Raw genomic sequence first — 16,090 nt, 5'->3', positions numbered from 1 at the left:
GTATCTATTAGCATGGAGCTCAGCGCCTGTACATGGTCAATACTCATTGAGTGAATGTTATGTGTCAGTGTTAGTACTAAGTTCAATAATCAGAAACCAAGTCTGATAGGCTTAAGTGAAAAAAAATTCAGTTAAAGATACTGGATAATTCCCTTAATAGTCACAAAAGCTCAAATTCAGTTCAGTGATTTTACTCAAGTCACACTAAAGTGACAGGTACAGGGCTTCTGCTAGAATCCAGATTCAGCATTGCTGCAAGCCCTGCTCACACTTTGGACAGTGCTATGATTATGTGAGGTGCTTATGGTGCCTTCTGTTATTTCTGTTGTCGCTCATCCCAAGCAAACACATAGGAAGGCCCCTGTCCTCTTTTCCCTCTTATTGTAGCCTTCCATTTCAGTTTGTGTGGGTAAGTAAATTTGCCGGGTAATTTTTAGGCCAAACCTCCAGCTCTTAGACTAGTGGAAAAACAAAGAGCTGACATTGAAACCCTAGTGGAAGAAGCAGTTGTCATTTTTAGGGGTGGATTCTTGTGTTAGCTTTCTCTCACTATAACAAAACACTGAGATAATCAACTTACAAAGATGAAAAATTTATTTAGTTCACAGTTTTGGATTGGCAAGTTCCATTGCTTTGGGAATCTCATAGTGGTATCAGGTGATAATGGTGGGACCTTGAGATTGAGCAACCCACACACCTCATGACCAGGATGCCAAGAGAAAAGGAGGGAGAGGCCAGGACCCCCAATTCCTTCTAAAAGAATATCCCGGTCCCCAAAGGAACTCTCACTGGGCTCCACCTCCTAAATGTTCCACCACCTCTCAATGGCCACCATTTAACATGGATCTTTGTGATACATTCAACATTGAAACTATCACAGTTCTCCATGTTTAGGGGGGTTTAGATGCCAGACAAACAGAAGTGTCTTTATATAATGTAAGTACGTCTCCTGTGAGGAAGTCAACACAAAGTTATTCCAGTTGCTAATCTAACTGCAAGGTCTAGGATGTCTCAAGATTTCCATTCTTCTTCTAGCCCAGTTGGAATCCCTCTCTATGTTCTGAATTCTGTGAAAATAATTAGTGAAGCTATCAGCACTATGCCTTATAACACATAACAGGGCAGGGACAAAAAGATAATCTGTCACTATGTTTGTATACATGCAAAGCAATGGGGAAAAGGGACCAACAGGTGCTGAGTACTAACTACTGCAATTGTTTATGGGACTATGAATTTGTGAATTCTCTGCTATTTACTTCCCGTTGTCTTTGACCTCAGCTGGCTTCTGTGCTGTTTGAGGTCCTCTACCTGGGGGGATGTTGATGCTCATTCCCGAAGAATGCATCCTTTATGCTCTATTTCCATGGGTTGCTACTATCTTCCATTAATTTTTATGACTATTCAAGGCTCTACTACAAAGAAAATCCACAGTAGGTCCCTTGGGCTTTGGAAATAGCCTTCCTTATCCCAGATATGGGCTAAAGCAGTCCAGCCTTCTCTACTTTGTCAGAATTAATTACGTAATTAGTGTCCTAGATCTCTTTTTCTCCAGGTTCTGTAATGGAAAAGCCTAAATAGGCAGATGGTGGTAGATCTTCCATTCAAAGAAAATAGTACCCTGTGTCCTAGGAGAAACATTCTTCACTCAGACACTAAGTTTTCTAAGTCATTAAGTGGCAGAGTTGTGGAAACTGAATGCAATATACCCTGGTTGCAGAAGAAACAGCCTATGCATTCTTCACCATCTCATAGCATATGTTACATTAAAAAAAATGAATTCAATGCATTTTAGTCAAAATGCACATTAAAAGAACTAAAGAAACAGGATTTCTTCAAATAATAAAGTTGGATGTCATTACACACCATTTCCAAAGAACAACACTAAAATTTTAATATATTCATTGAAGAACATGTAAATATTATAACCTGTCTTAAAATAACAGTTTTCTCAAATTATTGTTCTTTTTTAGCAAGAACTTATAACAATGTTTTTTTAACCTTAAAAATGTATGAGAATTTCATATATGCATATAAGGGGTTTTAATCAAATCCTTGCCCACCCCTTCCCCTCCAACTCTTCCCATATCGCTCCACCATTTTTTTCTGACAACTTCAATTAGCACATGGTAACTAAAAGTACCAGACTGGTGGAACTAACCTTCTTGGATGTTCAACAGCCATACTTTGAGGCCTATTCTAATCTGGTCAGAGGAACTTAAGGACAGTTTTTGTTCCTTACTCTCCAAGGCTGACTAAGTTCCAGGGGACTATGGAGCATCTCTCAAAATGTCCTGTAACTGTGGTGAGTCACTTGTCTTCTTGTTCAGGAAGGCCATGGAGACCCTACCAGATGGACTTGAACCAGTGTCCAGTCTACAAAGAGGAGGTTCAACTCAGAGGAAAGATTTCCTCCATGTTTCCAAGTGAAGCCCAGCCATCGCCAAATAGGACCTCTGACTTATCTTCACATAGATGGAACTGGTAAGAGAAAGGAGCCAGGGGCTCCTCCCAAGCCCATGTGACCCCTGAGGAACAGATCTTCAAACAACCTTAAGAGTAAAAATAAAATGGTTTATTTGGGCCAACTGTATGGTCTTAAACACCTAAAAGGAAACTATAACCAAAGATTAAAGTGATCAGTATATTTCTTTGAGTTCAAGGAATTACGCTTCCCAGACATTAGTCTTAAGTACATATAAAATGTTATTTAGACAATTATTTCTCATTGATGATTTTGTTCCTAAACAGAAAGTGCTGCTCAGATGTAAGAGTTCAAATCTTGGTCTCCAACACTGTAGTGCCCACCTGTAGCTAAGGGAGACAACCAGCTATTGTGCTAAAATGATGGCAATATTTGTTTTCTCTCCCTCCTTTTCTATCTAGAAGCCTTTGTGAGGGAACTGACACTGATTCTAGCCACTCCAACAGCTCTCAAAGTGCCTGGAAACAAATCCTGTCCACCATCCTAGAGTCCAGCCTTGGCAGACAAAAGAAAAATGAAGAGGAACCCAACAGAGGGATGCTTTTGGAAGCTCTTGTCAAGAAATTCCAATGAACTCTGACATGAACATTTGAAATTTGCCCTGTTCTGACTTTTTTTTGGTTCCCTGTCTGACCCTTGTAATGTTAACTACGCTTGCCTTTACTTTTCCTTCACAACTCCTATTCACCATTCAAGGACTTTCTTTTTTCCCAGTAGATAAGAGTTATGCAATTTGGGAGCTTTTTATATAGACCCACTGAAGGGGTACCCCAGTTGCCTCACCCTGCATACCCGTTCAGCATGAAAGAGGCCAGAGCAGTCTGCATCCCAATTCCCTATCAGCAATTTGGGAAACCTCTTCAGAGGATGTTTAATAAGAATAGGAGGTAGGAACTGACTAAGCAGTCAGGGTAAAAAGACCCCTAAGAAAAGTAGCCAGTTTCTTGGCTAAAAGTCAAAATGTCCTTGGGCCTCTTAGCAACATACTCTGTTCCAAAGGCCAAATGTGTCAAAAGTATTTGGGAGCTTTTATCTAATCTCTAAAAGATTTTAGGGTTACCTCTTCAGAGGGGGGAATGTTAGAGCAGCAAAAAGCCCCATTTAAAAAAAGAAAGAGTACATATATTACATTTTATTTCACAACTGTAACTCAGCCTTGTAAGAGAGTTCAACTGGCATCATAACTGAGATTTCCACTGCTCAGGAAGTCAGGAGACAATAGGGTATAGGGCAAGATTCCTTACGCATCTTGCTTTTCTTCTTTTACTACAAGAGCAGATTCTCCTGAGGAAGCAATGCTGCGTGAGTATCAAGGTAGTCTGAAGAGTGTGTTGATCCCCTGGAACTGAAGTTACTGATGGTTGTTAGCCACCATGTGGGTGCTAGAAACTGAGTCTGGATCTTCTGTAAGAGTACCCAATGCTCTTCACTACTGAGGCATCTCTCCAGCCCCCTAGACTGTGCATTTCTAATGATTTTTTTCCCCAAAAATCTTCAACTGCATTTTCCCTTGGGAAGAATGAGTGAAGGTGGAGCGGAAGCCCAAGGTGGTTCTGTTTTGGAATTTCTTTCACTTGTAAGAAAATGACAGCTATACAGCAGGAAAACTTCTTTTTTAAAAAATATTTTATTATTTTATATGTGTGAGTGTATTGCCTGCATGTATGTTAGTGCACCTGTGTCATGCAATACCCTCGAAGGTCAGAAGAGAGCTTTGGATCCCCTGGGACTAGGATTACGGATGGCTGTTAGCCACCATGTGGGTGCTGGAACTTGAACCTGGGTCTTCTGCAACAGCAGTCAGTGCTCTTAACCACTGAGCCATCTTTCCAGCCCTAAAAGTTCCTTCTTTAACTGTATTAATAACCTGCTTTTTCCTTTGCATGAATAGGCTAAAATTATCCAGAAGGCAATATGTCATTGGTCATTTGGCTTTGTCTAGTCCGGTTCTTACATGCTTGAAAACATAATTTGAGTATGCCTCTGTAAAAGATAATTTACCTTCCTCCTCCAGGCAAAGAGACTAGTAGGGAAAAGCTCAGAAGCACAGAGGTCACAGGGGAATTGCTCTGTATTGTTGAACTGAAGAAAGATAGGTAGGAAGATAGTCAAAGCTACCTGAAGAAATCTAAGCCAGATCCAACATCCAGAGAACAATCAGTTCAGAAGCCTGCAGGTTGAGGCAAGTGACATGCCAGGGCAGAGACAGGCAAGCTGTTGGGACTTGTGGCAAAGTGAAAGTAAAAGTGCTGAGTAGGGCAGCTCTTAATCATGGCCAGGTGACTGTTGTTACGTAAAACCATAAGAGCAGCGTCCACAGAGTTTCTATTTTCCACAAGAAACTAGTAACTCAACTTTTCTGTGAGATTTTGTAGTATCTAAACATTACCACCTTATTTCCTTTTGACTCACTGGCTGAACATGCTGGTGAGGATGACTTACCCAAACAGGTTGAGTCCTTGCTAGACTAAGGGAAGTCATCAAACACCTTGACTTAGGACTTGCAGCATCTCTCTGTCTTGGTATATACATCATAAAACACTGAACACAAGTGCCATACTTGTTCCTCCACAGTGAAGGGAAGTTAGAGGATTTATCTCAAAGCTGCCATGGGTGTTTGAGAATGTGGAGAAGTTTCTGGAATATCATAATCATAGGATATCTCATGAAGTAGCAGGTTGTGTTCTGCTCCTGTCCACAGGGGAAGAAAGCCACTGTTATCACTGGAAGCCATCAGTGGTCTCTGTGCAGCCTTAGTCACACCCATCAAACATTCCTGTTCCTCTGGGGAACAAGAAATCAAACAAATACCACGATTAGTATATTGATAAGAGTTCCCCAGAGAATAGAAGCAATAGAGGTTATTTATTTTTTGCAGATACTCATTCAACTATGGAGATTAGGAAGTCCAATGATCAGCATAGCAAGTCAGCAAGCAGGAGAACCAGGGGAGCCACTTATTTAAGTTCTAGTCCAAGTGAGAGATAAGACCCATGTCCAGTCATCCAGACAGGATTGATGCTCTATCTCCTAGTTAGATTTAGCTGTTGACTTGACACAGCTCAGGGTTATCAGTGGGAGTTCCAACTGGGGGAACTGCCTAGATTAGATTGGCCTGTGGGCATGTCTGTGGGGCATTTTCTTGATTCCCACTTAATGTGGAAGGGCCCAGCCCACTGTGGGCAAGTGGTACTCCTGGGCAGGTGGGCCTGGGTTACATAAGAGAGCTGGTTAACCATGAGCCAGAGAGAATATGAGCAAGCCAGTAAACACCTATCCTCCGTGGTTCCCATCTCTGCTTCTTCTTGAGTTCCTGCTTTGACCTCCATCAGTGATGGACAGTTACCTGGAAGTGTATGAAATAAACCCTTTTATTCCTAAGTTGTTTTTGTCAGAAAAGCAACCTAGAACAATCAGCCTTGTTGTTTTATTTAAATCTATTTATGTCTTGAGATGATTTACTCAGACTAACTCTCATTGGGGAAAGCAATTTGCTTTAGTCAGTCTAAAGATTCAAATGTTAATCAGATCCATTAAAAAATCCTCTTGCAGACAATACCCAGAATAATGTTTGATTAGATGTCTGGGCACCTTGTAGCATAGTCAAGTGACATAAAATTAACCATCACACAGGCTCTACCAGGCTGTATCAGAGGGCCATGGGATAGGAAGCTAGCATAGGTCCTGTGCCCTAGACATGGGACCATTAATTACTCTTAAACATCTGCTCCGGCAGATGTCTGTTTCTGACTTACTTTCTAGACACAAGAACCCCTGTAATGTCTGCCAGGACTCACCATTAACTCATTATTCCTTCTGTGCATGTGTTGTCATTGGAGCAAATAATGAATGATTTGATTGACTGAGGATATCTTTAAAGGGTTTGGGAACTGGTTATTTTTCTTTCCACTGTAAGGTATATATTGGCCCTGACAAATGTACAGCTAGCCCAACTTGAAATACTCAGCAAACGCAGGTTATTACTAGTACTTACTGTAATCATTATGGCGCTATATGTATGTAACTATGTGTTAATAATTATCAGTTTGTATAAACACCATTATAGCACTATATGTGAATTTTGCCTTTAAGATCCTCTGAACAGGGCTAGAGTTATTCCTTATACTTCTGTGGATCCTCAACTCTTTGGTCTCAGCCTGGCCTAGAATAGAAGTTCCAGAATATTAAATAAGAGACTTGGTGTTCTAGCCAAAAAAAGTGGTCCAGGAAAACTTCTGGGACATTGGGACTGAGAACTGAATGAAGTAGGAATGAACTCAATGAAGAGTAAAGGAAGGGTGTTGCATGCACAGAGAACTGTAAGTTCACAGGTACCATAAGGAGTTGGCGTTTGCTTGTGTACTTGAGTGTCAGAGCCCAAAAGCATCAGAGCAGAGAGTGAGGTAATGTAGTGACCCAAGTCTGCCTTGCTCAGCAGGGAACCTCACTTTTGTGACAGATGGCGATACTGACTGACAATAAGCTGTTTATTGAAAAATTCAGGTTTTTAACATTACAAGGAACTGGCAGTCACGTGGGGTTTGGCAGTTACATACAAAGATTTAGGGTACAATTAGACAAGAAACAGGACATACAGCTTTTTAGCAGGCACCAGCTAAGGGCTGTATATAAAGCAAGATGCTTAAACTTTTACTCAAGATTACCAGTACCTATCTGGTAATTTATTGGCCATAATGTTTTCTTTCTTAGGCCTAAAAGCATGGTAAACTTTTAGCTTTTATCCCAGAGGTAAACCTTTAACATGGCCTAATCTCTTAACTAATGATAGCTGAGTTATTTGTTCAGGACAGGGAGGTGAGCTAAGGGCTGTTGACCAAGATGCTTTCCCTCAGAACAAAGATCTTAAGCTTTTGACCTGGCCTCTTCTCTCTTGCTAGCCCTGCAGTGTTCTGTAAGACGTGGATAGCAGAGCTGCCATTTCCAATGCCCCTCCCTTTAGCAGAGAATATAGCTCACCTCGCCCTAGGGCATGCCATCCTGGTTTCCTACAAGGTAGAAAGTGGGAGATGGGAGCTGAGATGGGAAGGCCTGTGCTGCTTTGGTTGCCTTGGCTGTAAGGCCTTCTCTTCAGATTAAAATGAGAAAACACCTTAACACTAAAGTAAATGGTAGTTTAGAATGGAACAACTACATTCTAACATAACTTGAAATGAAATTAGGGAAGAAATTGGGGCAGGTCTTTGAAGAAGACAAAGGAAAAATCCATGGTGAAGGATGGACTTGAGTTGTACATGAAAAGATTATTGTGAGCTTGCAGACCTAGAAGTTCTTGAATGCAGCACTCTTTTAACATTAAGTAGTAGAATACAGAGTCCATAGCTCTTGTGGCTAAACTGTATCTTTATAAAATACCTATGTTAAAACCTTTAACCTTCAGTGTCCCAGAGTATGATTATTTGGATATAGGACTTTTAAATGAACAAGTAAATTAAAATGAAGTCATTGGAGTGGACCATAAGACTAGTGTCTTTGAGGTTATTAGGGCACAGGTACCCAGAGGGAGGATCATAATGGCACAGCAAGGCAGAAGCCACACTTGAGCAGAAAGTGACCCCAGAAGAAACCAACCTAGCTATCACCTTGATCTTGACTTTCCAGTCCCTATAACTGAGAGATAATAATTTTCTGTTGTTGAAATCATCTAGCCTGTGGCATTTTGTTACAGAAACTCTTGCAAACTATTATACCAGCAGTAGTGGCCATCTAAGACCCATAGGCATTTCTTATCCATTGCTAATTCTAGAGGCTACAAAAAGGTTTAGAATTAGCAGAGGGGAAAGTCTACCCTGGCCAATCAGAAGAAGTAGCCTTTTGCCTCATACTCAGTTCCTGGTTTTCGTTTATATTCCCTGATGGGGCTGTTACTTGGCATGATTTCCTGGGGGAGGATGGCTATCCAAGGGTCTTGCTATAGTGACCTGTTCCTACTCCACTCTGGAATATTTGTTACCTATGTGTGATGTGTTAGATACTGGATAAGTGATCCAATTAAACTTCCACAATGGTCTTATGATAAAGTTATGATTATGAATTCATTCCTGTATCGGAGAGAACTGAGGTTTAGAAATTCTAGGTAACTTTCTTATTTATTTATTTATTTATTTATTTATTTATTTATTTATTTATTTATTTTTATGTGTATAAGTGTTATGACTGCATGTGTAAGTATACCTGTGTGGTGCAGTGCCTGCAGAGGTCAGAAGAGGGTGTTGGATTCTCTGGAACTGGAGTTATAGACTGTTTGTTAGTAGCCATGTGGGTGCTGGGATTTGAACCTGGGTCTTCTATAAGAACAACCAGTACTCTTAACCACTGAGCCATCTCTCCAGCCCTGTAACTTTCAAAAAGCTCCTTAGCTATTTATTTCTCTGATATTTTTCCTGTCTTATACCTAAACACACATATTGTATCAACATTTGAGAATTATCAATTGGGGCAGCCTCTAGTCCCATGTGCCCTCCAAAGTTGTCTGTTTGTTTACAAATGGAAGCAAATTGAGTCTCTTAAGGATCTTTGTACCTAGCTCAGCCCAACTTCATTAAATTTTTATTGAGTTCATAGTGTGGATACTACAGATTGAATGTTGTCATCTTCCAGAATGTATATGTTGAAATTCTACCTTTCAAGGCAATGGTACCAGGAGGCAGGACCTTTGGGAGGTGACTAGACCGTGAAGGTGGACCACCCATGAATAAGATTAGTGTTCTCATAAAAGAGAGATTCCTTGTTCTTTCTGTGTGTGAGAACAGAGGAAAGATGGTCATCTATGAACCAGAATAGCCCCTCACCGGACACTGACTCTGCAGGTGTATTTACTACAGTAGCAAATACCAAAAAAGTCCTTTAAGATGAAACTGGTCAAGAGAATAAGACTCTCTGACCTGGGTGGAGCCTGAAGTTTCCAGTTTCCCAGGGTCAATCACCTGATCACAGGTTCTCAGAAGGCAGGTTCACCTTAAGTCATGCTAAAGAGATGGGCAGAATGCCTAGTCTGTTAATGAGGTGGTAAATGTTTCCTGCTGGGAATCCTCATCCCTTAGTGAAATGCTTGTGGACCAGGCCTTGGACATAGCTTTCCATAAATCTTCCCACTTTTCAGGATTCTTCAGGAAAAACCTAAATTTCCCTTTTCTTCTTTCTATCTGTTTTTTAGGCATACTTTCCCTAACCCTTTGGGCTAGCCCCTCATTCTGGGTTACTTTTACTTTTTTTCTAAAGCTCCCTCTCCGCCCCACCATGTGGCTGCTAATGTGCCATTGTGTCTGACCTTATGAATTTTTCCCTTCTCCTCCAGTCTTCTCTACAGGAGGTGGCTGAGATTTACAGCTTGCCTACCCTGAGTATTTTTCTTGAAATACTAATAAAATTGTCCTAAAGCTTCCATTTGAGCTCATTCTTAAATTCTTTTATGAATGAGACCAAGAACCCTGAAAGGGGACCTTGTTTTTCCCTGTGTTATGTTGATCATGGACTTCACAGCCTCCAGTGCTGTGAGAAGCCCATTTCTGTTATTTATAAGCCACCTGGTTTATGGTGTTTTGTAATAGCAGATGGAACAGAGACCCACAGCAACACAGTAGGATGGATACAGTGATAGAGGCAAACACAGAGGCCCCTGAACACAGCAGAGTGAGACTTACCCATATTTCCAGCTTGTGAAGGGAATAACTGGCTTTCAGCAGAGTCCCAGACAAGTTTAGAGGCTAGGAAGTATTTAGTAATAGATGCTGGAAAGATAGTCTAGGTAGACAGAAGATTATGTGCCAAATCCAGAAAGTAAGAGATCTATGAGAAACTTAGCTGGGCACGTTCTGACACAGGCCAGAAAAATGGCAAAACAAACAAACAAAAACAGAAATTAAACCAAGATGCATATTCACGACACATCTAGACCGTGTGTGTCCTGAAGTTCATCCTAAGGACTTGGAGTTTACTTGGAAACCATGAGGCACCAAGAAAAACACAGGGTATGGTGGCAAATACCTTTAATCCCAGCACTTGGAAGGCAGAGGCAGGCGAATCTCTAGAGATGAAGGCCAGCCTGGTTTACATGGTGAGTTCCAGGTCAGCTGGGACTACAGGAGATCCCGTCTAAAAAAAAAGAAAGAAAAAGAAGAAAGGATTTTTGTCAGAGAAGCAACATGTAGAGATTTGCAAGTGGGCAGGATGGGGGTGGGAGACCAGGTGGCAGGCAGCTAAGGAGAATGGAAAGATGGGGTCCAATGTGTGTGGGGTACCCCGCTGGTCTTTTTGTGGAGGGGGTGGAGTGGAAGGATACCAGCCTTATGCAAGGAGGTGAGGCCTCTGGGTGGAATAGGATGAAAGTACATTGCCAAACTGTCCTTTGGATGGACCATCAGGCAGTTGGATATTTGTATCTGGAGCAAGAAGAAAGATTTCTAAACCCACAGGAGGCTGAGAACAAATAGGAGCAGAGAGAGAAGCCAAGAGAAAAACGTGGGTGCCTCCTAAGAAGCCCAACATTTGACAGGCAGGTAACAGTTACCCCCCTCTGGAAACACTGTAATCACCTGGAGACTTGTCTTTCTGGAGGGTGAAATAGCTAATAAATCAAGCTGTGGCCTGATATTTCCATTTGATTGCTAGGCCAAAGACTGGGTATTTGCATTTAAAAAAAATTTCCCAGGCACAGGTGGTATAATAAATGCTTTGAATTGTATTTCCATTGGGAGGTCATTTTATTTACTTTACTGAGTGGAAAATGGATCTTTGACTCAGAGTGATTCTATATGTAAATCATACATTCTCATAGTCAGGTATCTCTAAATGACACTTCATCCTTTCCTTTGCTCTGCAAGTTTGAGAAAAGGGCTGGTTGAACAAACAGGCGGAGAGAAGGATGTTCCCACTATCAATGATCATTTAGGAGAAGATGACTCGGGAGAGACCCTCCTGAAGACAGAGGCAGAATGTGGAGCTCAGCTATGTGGCAGGTGTGAGTCATGGTGTTTTACACAGCCTTTATAAATTTCTCACAGCATGCAAATAGGTGTAGTCATTGTGACTATTTAACAGATGCAAATCTGACACCCACAATCATTTCTCAGTATCCTGTCCTCCCAAGTGGCAGGTAGAAGCATTTCCAGACAACCACAAGCTCTTTAGATGTTCTGTTCCAGGCTAATCACCCCTAAACCACAGTCACAGCACTAGAACCATGTGCAGTGCAGTGGCCTTTAAAGTTACCTGTCTCGTCTGCCATGCAGATTCTCATCAGCTTATTTTGAAGTCTTTCATTATCATTCTAGCTCTCTCTCTCTCTCTCGCTCTCTCTCCCCCACCTCTCCTTCCCTCTCTCTCTCTCCCTCTTCCATTTTTCCTTTTCTAATACCTCTTTTTAAAAAATAATTTATTGTGGGCTGGGAAGATGGCTCAGTGGTTAAGAACATTGACTGTTCTTGCAGAAGACCTAGGTTTGAATCCCAGCACCCACATGGTAGCTAACAACCATCTGTAACTCCAGTTTCAGGGGATCTGACACCCTCATCTGTCCTCTGTGGGCATTGTATGACACAGGTGCACTTGCATACATGCACACAACACACACACATAAAATAAAAATAAAGCAAAAAATAAAAGTTGTAATTTATTGTTATTTTATGTATATGACTGTTTTGCCTGTAAGCGCATCACATGTGTGTAGTGCCTGAAGATGACAGAAGAGGGCGTTGGATCCCTTGAAAATGGAGTTAAGGATGAGTGTTATCTGCCATGTGGGTGCTGGAAACTGAACCCAGGTCCTCTGCAAGAGCAGCCAGTGCTCTTAACTGCTGAGCCATCAGTCCAGCCCCCTTTTCTAATACCTCTTTTTCCTCTTCTGTCTCCCTTTTCTTTTCTTGTAGTTATATGTTTTGCAGTTAAAGCATAGCACCTCAAATAGAATACCTCTGCTGCTTACCCTGGACATGACAATACTCAAAGGTGACATTGACGCAGTACTTTAGACAGAGCCAGACCCACCACCTCAGGAGTCACCTACATTTTTAGGCTTCCCAGCAATTCTGACAGGTATGTGCCAGCATTTTTTCCCAGATGAGTTTGCTGTGACCCTGAAGGAAGTCTCCCAGACCTCGCTCTCTCACCTGACATCCCCAAATTGTTGAATGCTTTGTACTTCCTGTCACTGGGTAATTATCCTAAGCTCCACGGGTAGCTCAGAGAATTCAAACGTAAGACGGTGGCCTAGATCATATGCTGCAGCCTGATTTTCGCTCTCTAGCTTCCTTCACGACCCTTTCTCTGTTGTTGCTCTGCCGTGTGGGGGCAGGTGGTTAAAAGTGGATAGACGGAAGGGCAGAATATTGATGTTGCCACCCCATGTTTCCTGAATATCTCTGTTGGGCACTAATCATATCACAAAGGATCCAGACGAACTAGGGAAAACAACTTTAAGTTTCGAAAGTTCAGTTTAAATGACAACTAAAAGACATTTGCTATGGCAGTGAAAAACATGAAGACCATGTCTGGCTGGCTTTCATCTTCAAACCTCAGAGTCAATAATCTGTCAGGGGACTGGGAAAGTCAAATTGCAGGAGACAGCACGCCGCTGCAGAAACATAATCTGGTAATTGTTACAGAGACTGATGCTCTTGAGAAATGAAACAATGGATCCCTCCAGAGAGCAGGGTTTTTTGTTTTGTTTTTCCTATGCCTAATCATTTTGTTTCAGCCTTTACAATGTTCTATAGAGGCTTATGAAAATGGCCTCTATAGTAGAAAAAAATTAAAAATAGCTTTATATCATTAAAATGGGAGAAATTCATATCTCCTGAAGTGAACGCAGAAGCAGAATGCCCAATGAACCAAGGGCAGAGCTCAGAAATGGCTTCAAAAATATAAAACTGTCTCAGTACTCCCCAAACATCATTTCATGTGTATTGGTTTTAAACTGCAGGGAAATTATCTTCAGAGTGTGTAAACAAACAGAAGCAAATGCTTTTTAGAAGCAGTTGTTAGATAAAAATATTCAATTCAGTTCAACTGATATGCATTGCATCAATTTTTTGTTTTTATTTTATTTAAATGCCAATCTGTCCAAAAAGAGATTTAAGCAGGAAAATATATTGGTAACCATTTTCTGCAATGAACAGCAGTACGACATGGGTGCACTTATTTACATATAGGCAATACCCCCATACACATAAAATAATATTTTTTATTGTTGTGCAGTGTGGGCAGCGGAGGACAGAAGAGGCTGTCAGATCCCCTGGAACTGGAGTTAGGATAGTTGTTAGCTGCCATGTACGTGCTGGAATTTGAACCCTGGTCTTCTGCAAGAACAACCAGAGTTCTTAACCACTGAGCCATCTCTATAGCTCATATTCATTTTTTTTTAAACCCACTGAGTTTGCTTAGTGGTACCAGCATGTACTTGAGTATAGGGCTAGCCACTGGAAGGTGGACAGCCTTTCAGGAGCCTTATCAGAAGAAAACTGACTCTCCCTTCCCCTGCAGCCACCAACTGCCTATAGCTCTTCAAACAGAAGTGAGATTTTGTGAGCATCCCTGTTCCTAGTCTATGCTGGAATTTTGGCTGACTTGATCTTGTACAGGTCTTGTGTATGCAGTAACAGTTGCCATGGTATCATATGTGCAATGGTCACATCCAGAAACACTGTTTCATAGCAGTCTTCTACTCCTCTGGTTCTTCTCTCCTACAATGAGCCCTAAAACTTGGGGGAAGGAGATGTGATGTGTATGTCCCATTTAAGGCTAAGCACTCTGCAGTCTCCTATTTTCTGCAGTTTCATCAGTTGTCTCTGTGTTAGTGTCATCTACTGTAAAACGAGCTTCTCTGATGAGGGTTGAGAGATGCACTAACTTATGGGCATAAAGATAAGCACTTAGGGTGCAGTTTATTACTATGTCCATTTAGCCGAATCATAGCACCAAGTTCTCACCTAGGGCCTATGACCTAGCCAGACACACGTTCTTAGCCCAGTTAACAGTATCAGGCATGAGTTCAGTCTTGTAGAGTGAATCTTAAATCCAATCAAAAAGTGGTTGGTTATTCTTAAAACATATGTGCCACTATTGCACTAATGGGCAAATCTTGCTAAGCCAGTCGTTATTGTAGCTCACAGGTTTCACCGCTGGTAAGTCTGTTGATGACTTTTCTCCCCCAGTAGCACACATAGCACCTTCTAGCACTATGAGAGCTAGTCAGTAGGGATAGAGCTTCCAGGTCAGTACCAGCTTGATTTCTCTGTATCTGATGACTCAAGTATATGGTATTGTCAGCACCAGGATTTTACCATTAAGTTCTGGAGAGTAACCAAAAGTAATGATGATAGCCTTTAATGTTTTGGGAGGCTATGGGACCACCACTGACCAACAACATAAAGGGAAGTAACCCACACTTGGCACTGGATTTTTTGTTTGGTAGCCTGTGACATCTGGGAGAGGCATTATTCCATATAAACTTTTTTTTTTTTTTTGTTTTTTGAAGCAGGGTCTCCCTGTAGCCCCAGCTGTCCTGGGACTCACTATGTAGACCAGGCTGGCCTTGAACTCACAGAGATCCGCCCTCCTCTGCTTCCCAAGTGCTGGGACTACAGGTGTGCTCCACCATACCCGGCTATAAACTCTTTTTATATATGCATATTTAGGAAACTTCTACAATGGTAGGTTTCCATATGGCTTTTCCACGCTCATTGCTGCTCTATTCAAAATAGTTGGGAAATAGAAGGAGCACAGATAGCTGTCAATTGATGAGTAGAAAATGAAAATGAGGTAGATATACACAATGGAAATTTATTCAGCTGTAAAGGAAAAATGAAGTTATAAAAATTTCAGGCAAATAGCTGGAGCTGGAAATAATCACCCTGAGTGAAATAACCCTGACCCAGAAAGACAAACACTGCATATTCTCTCTCATATGTGGATCCTTGCTTTGACTCTTTGGATGTGTTAAATCGGAGTATCCATAGAAGACAGGAAACTGCTAAGGGGCTACGTTTAAGAGCTTGTTTAAGGCTGGGGGATAGGGGCTGGAGAGATGGCTCAGCAGTTAAGAGTACTGACTGCTCTTGCAGAAGACCTGTGTTCAAGTCCCACCATCCACATGGCATCTAACAACCATCTGTAACTCCAGTTCCAGGGGATCCAGTGTCCTCTTCTGACCTCTGTGGGCATTGCACAACATGAATACACTTGCATACATGAAAAACCTAGGCGCCATGAGGCCACCTGATAGGAATGCCTGACAAGAGGTCAAGCATTGAAAAACTAGCTTATCAGAAAAACAGGACGTAGTGGTCAAGCCATCTGCATCTGGCAATCCCCGGGGCTCGATACCAGGAAATCAGGAAATAACATCTGTACCATAAGCCACCCACCCAGAATTTAGCAACTTAACTTCCTCATGCTTTATACTCGTTTGAATGGGCCAATAACCATGCTTCTGCTTCTGTACCCCGCTTCTGCTCTATAAAAGTACCAAAACCCAGCATGGGGGCGTGCAAGTCCTCCGAGGAGACTTTGTGCCCACAGGTACCTGTGTACTAAATAAACCTCTTGCTGTTGCAACCCGAAGGCTGACTTGTCCTCAGTGGTTTCACTCTTACA

The sequence above is a fragment of the Nannospalax galili genome, unplaced genomic scaffold (assembly GCF_000622305.1).
Source record: "Nannospalax galili isolate Female #2095 unplaced genomic scaffold, S.galili_v1.0 scaffold620, whole genome shotgun sequence".
Taxonomy (NCBI): Eukaryota; Metazoa; Chordata; class Mammalia; order Rodentia; family Spalacidae; genus Nannospalax; species Nannospalax galili.
The sequence above is the reverse complement of the archived record's forward strand: the minus strand, read 5'-3'. Positions refer to the sequence as shown.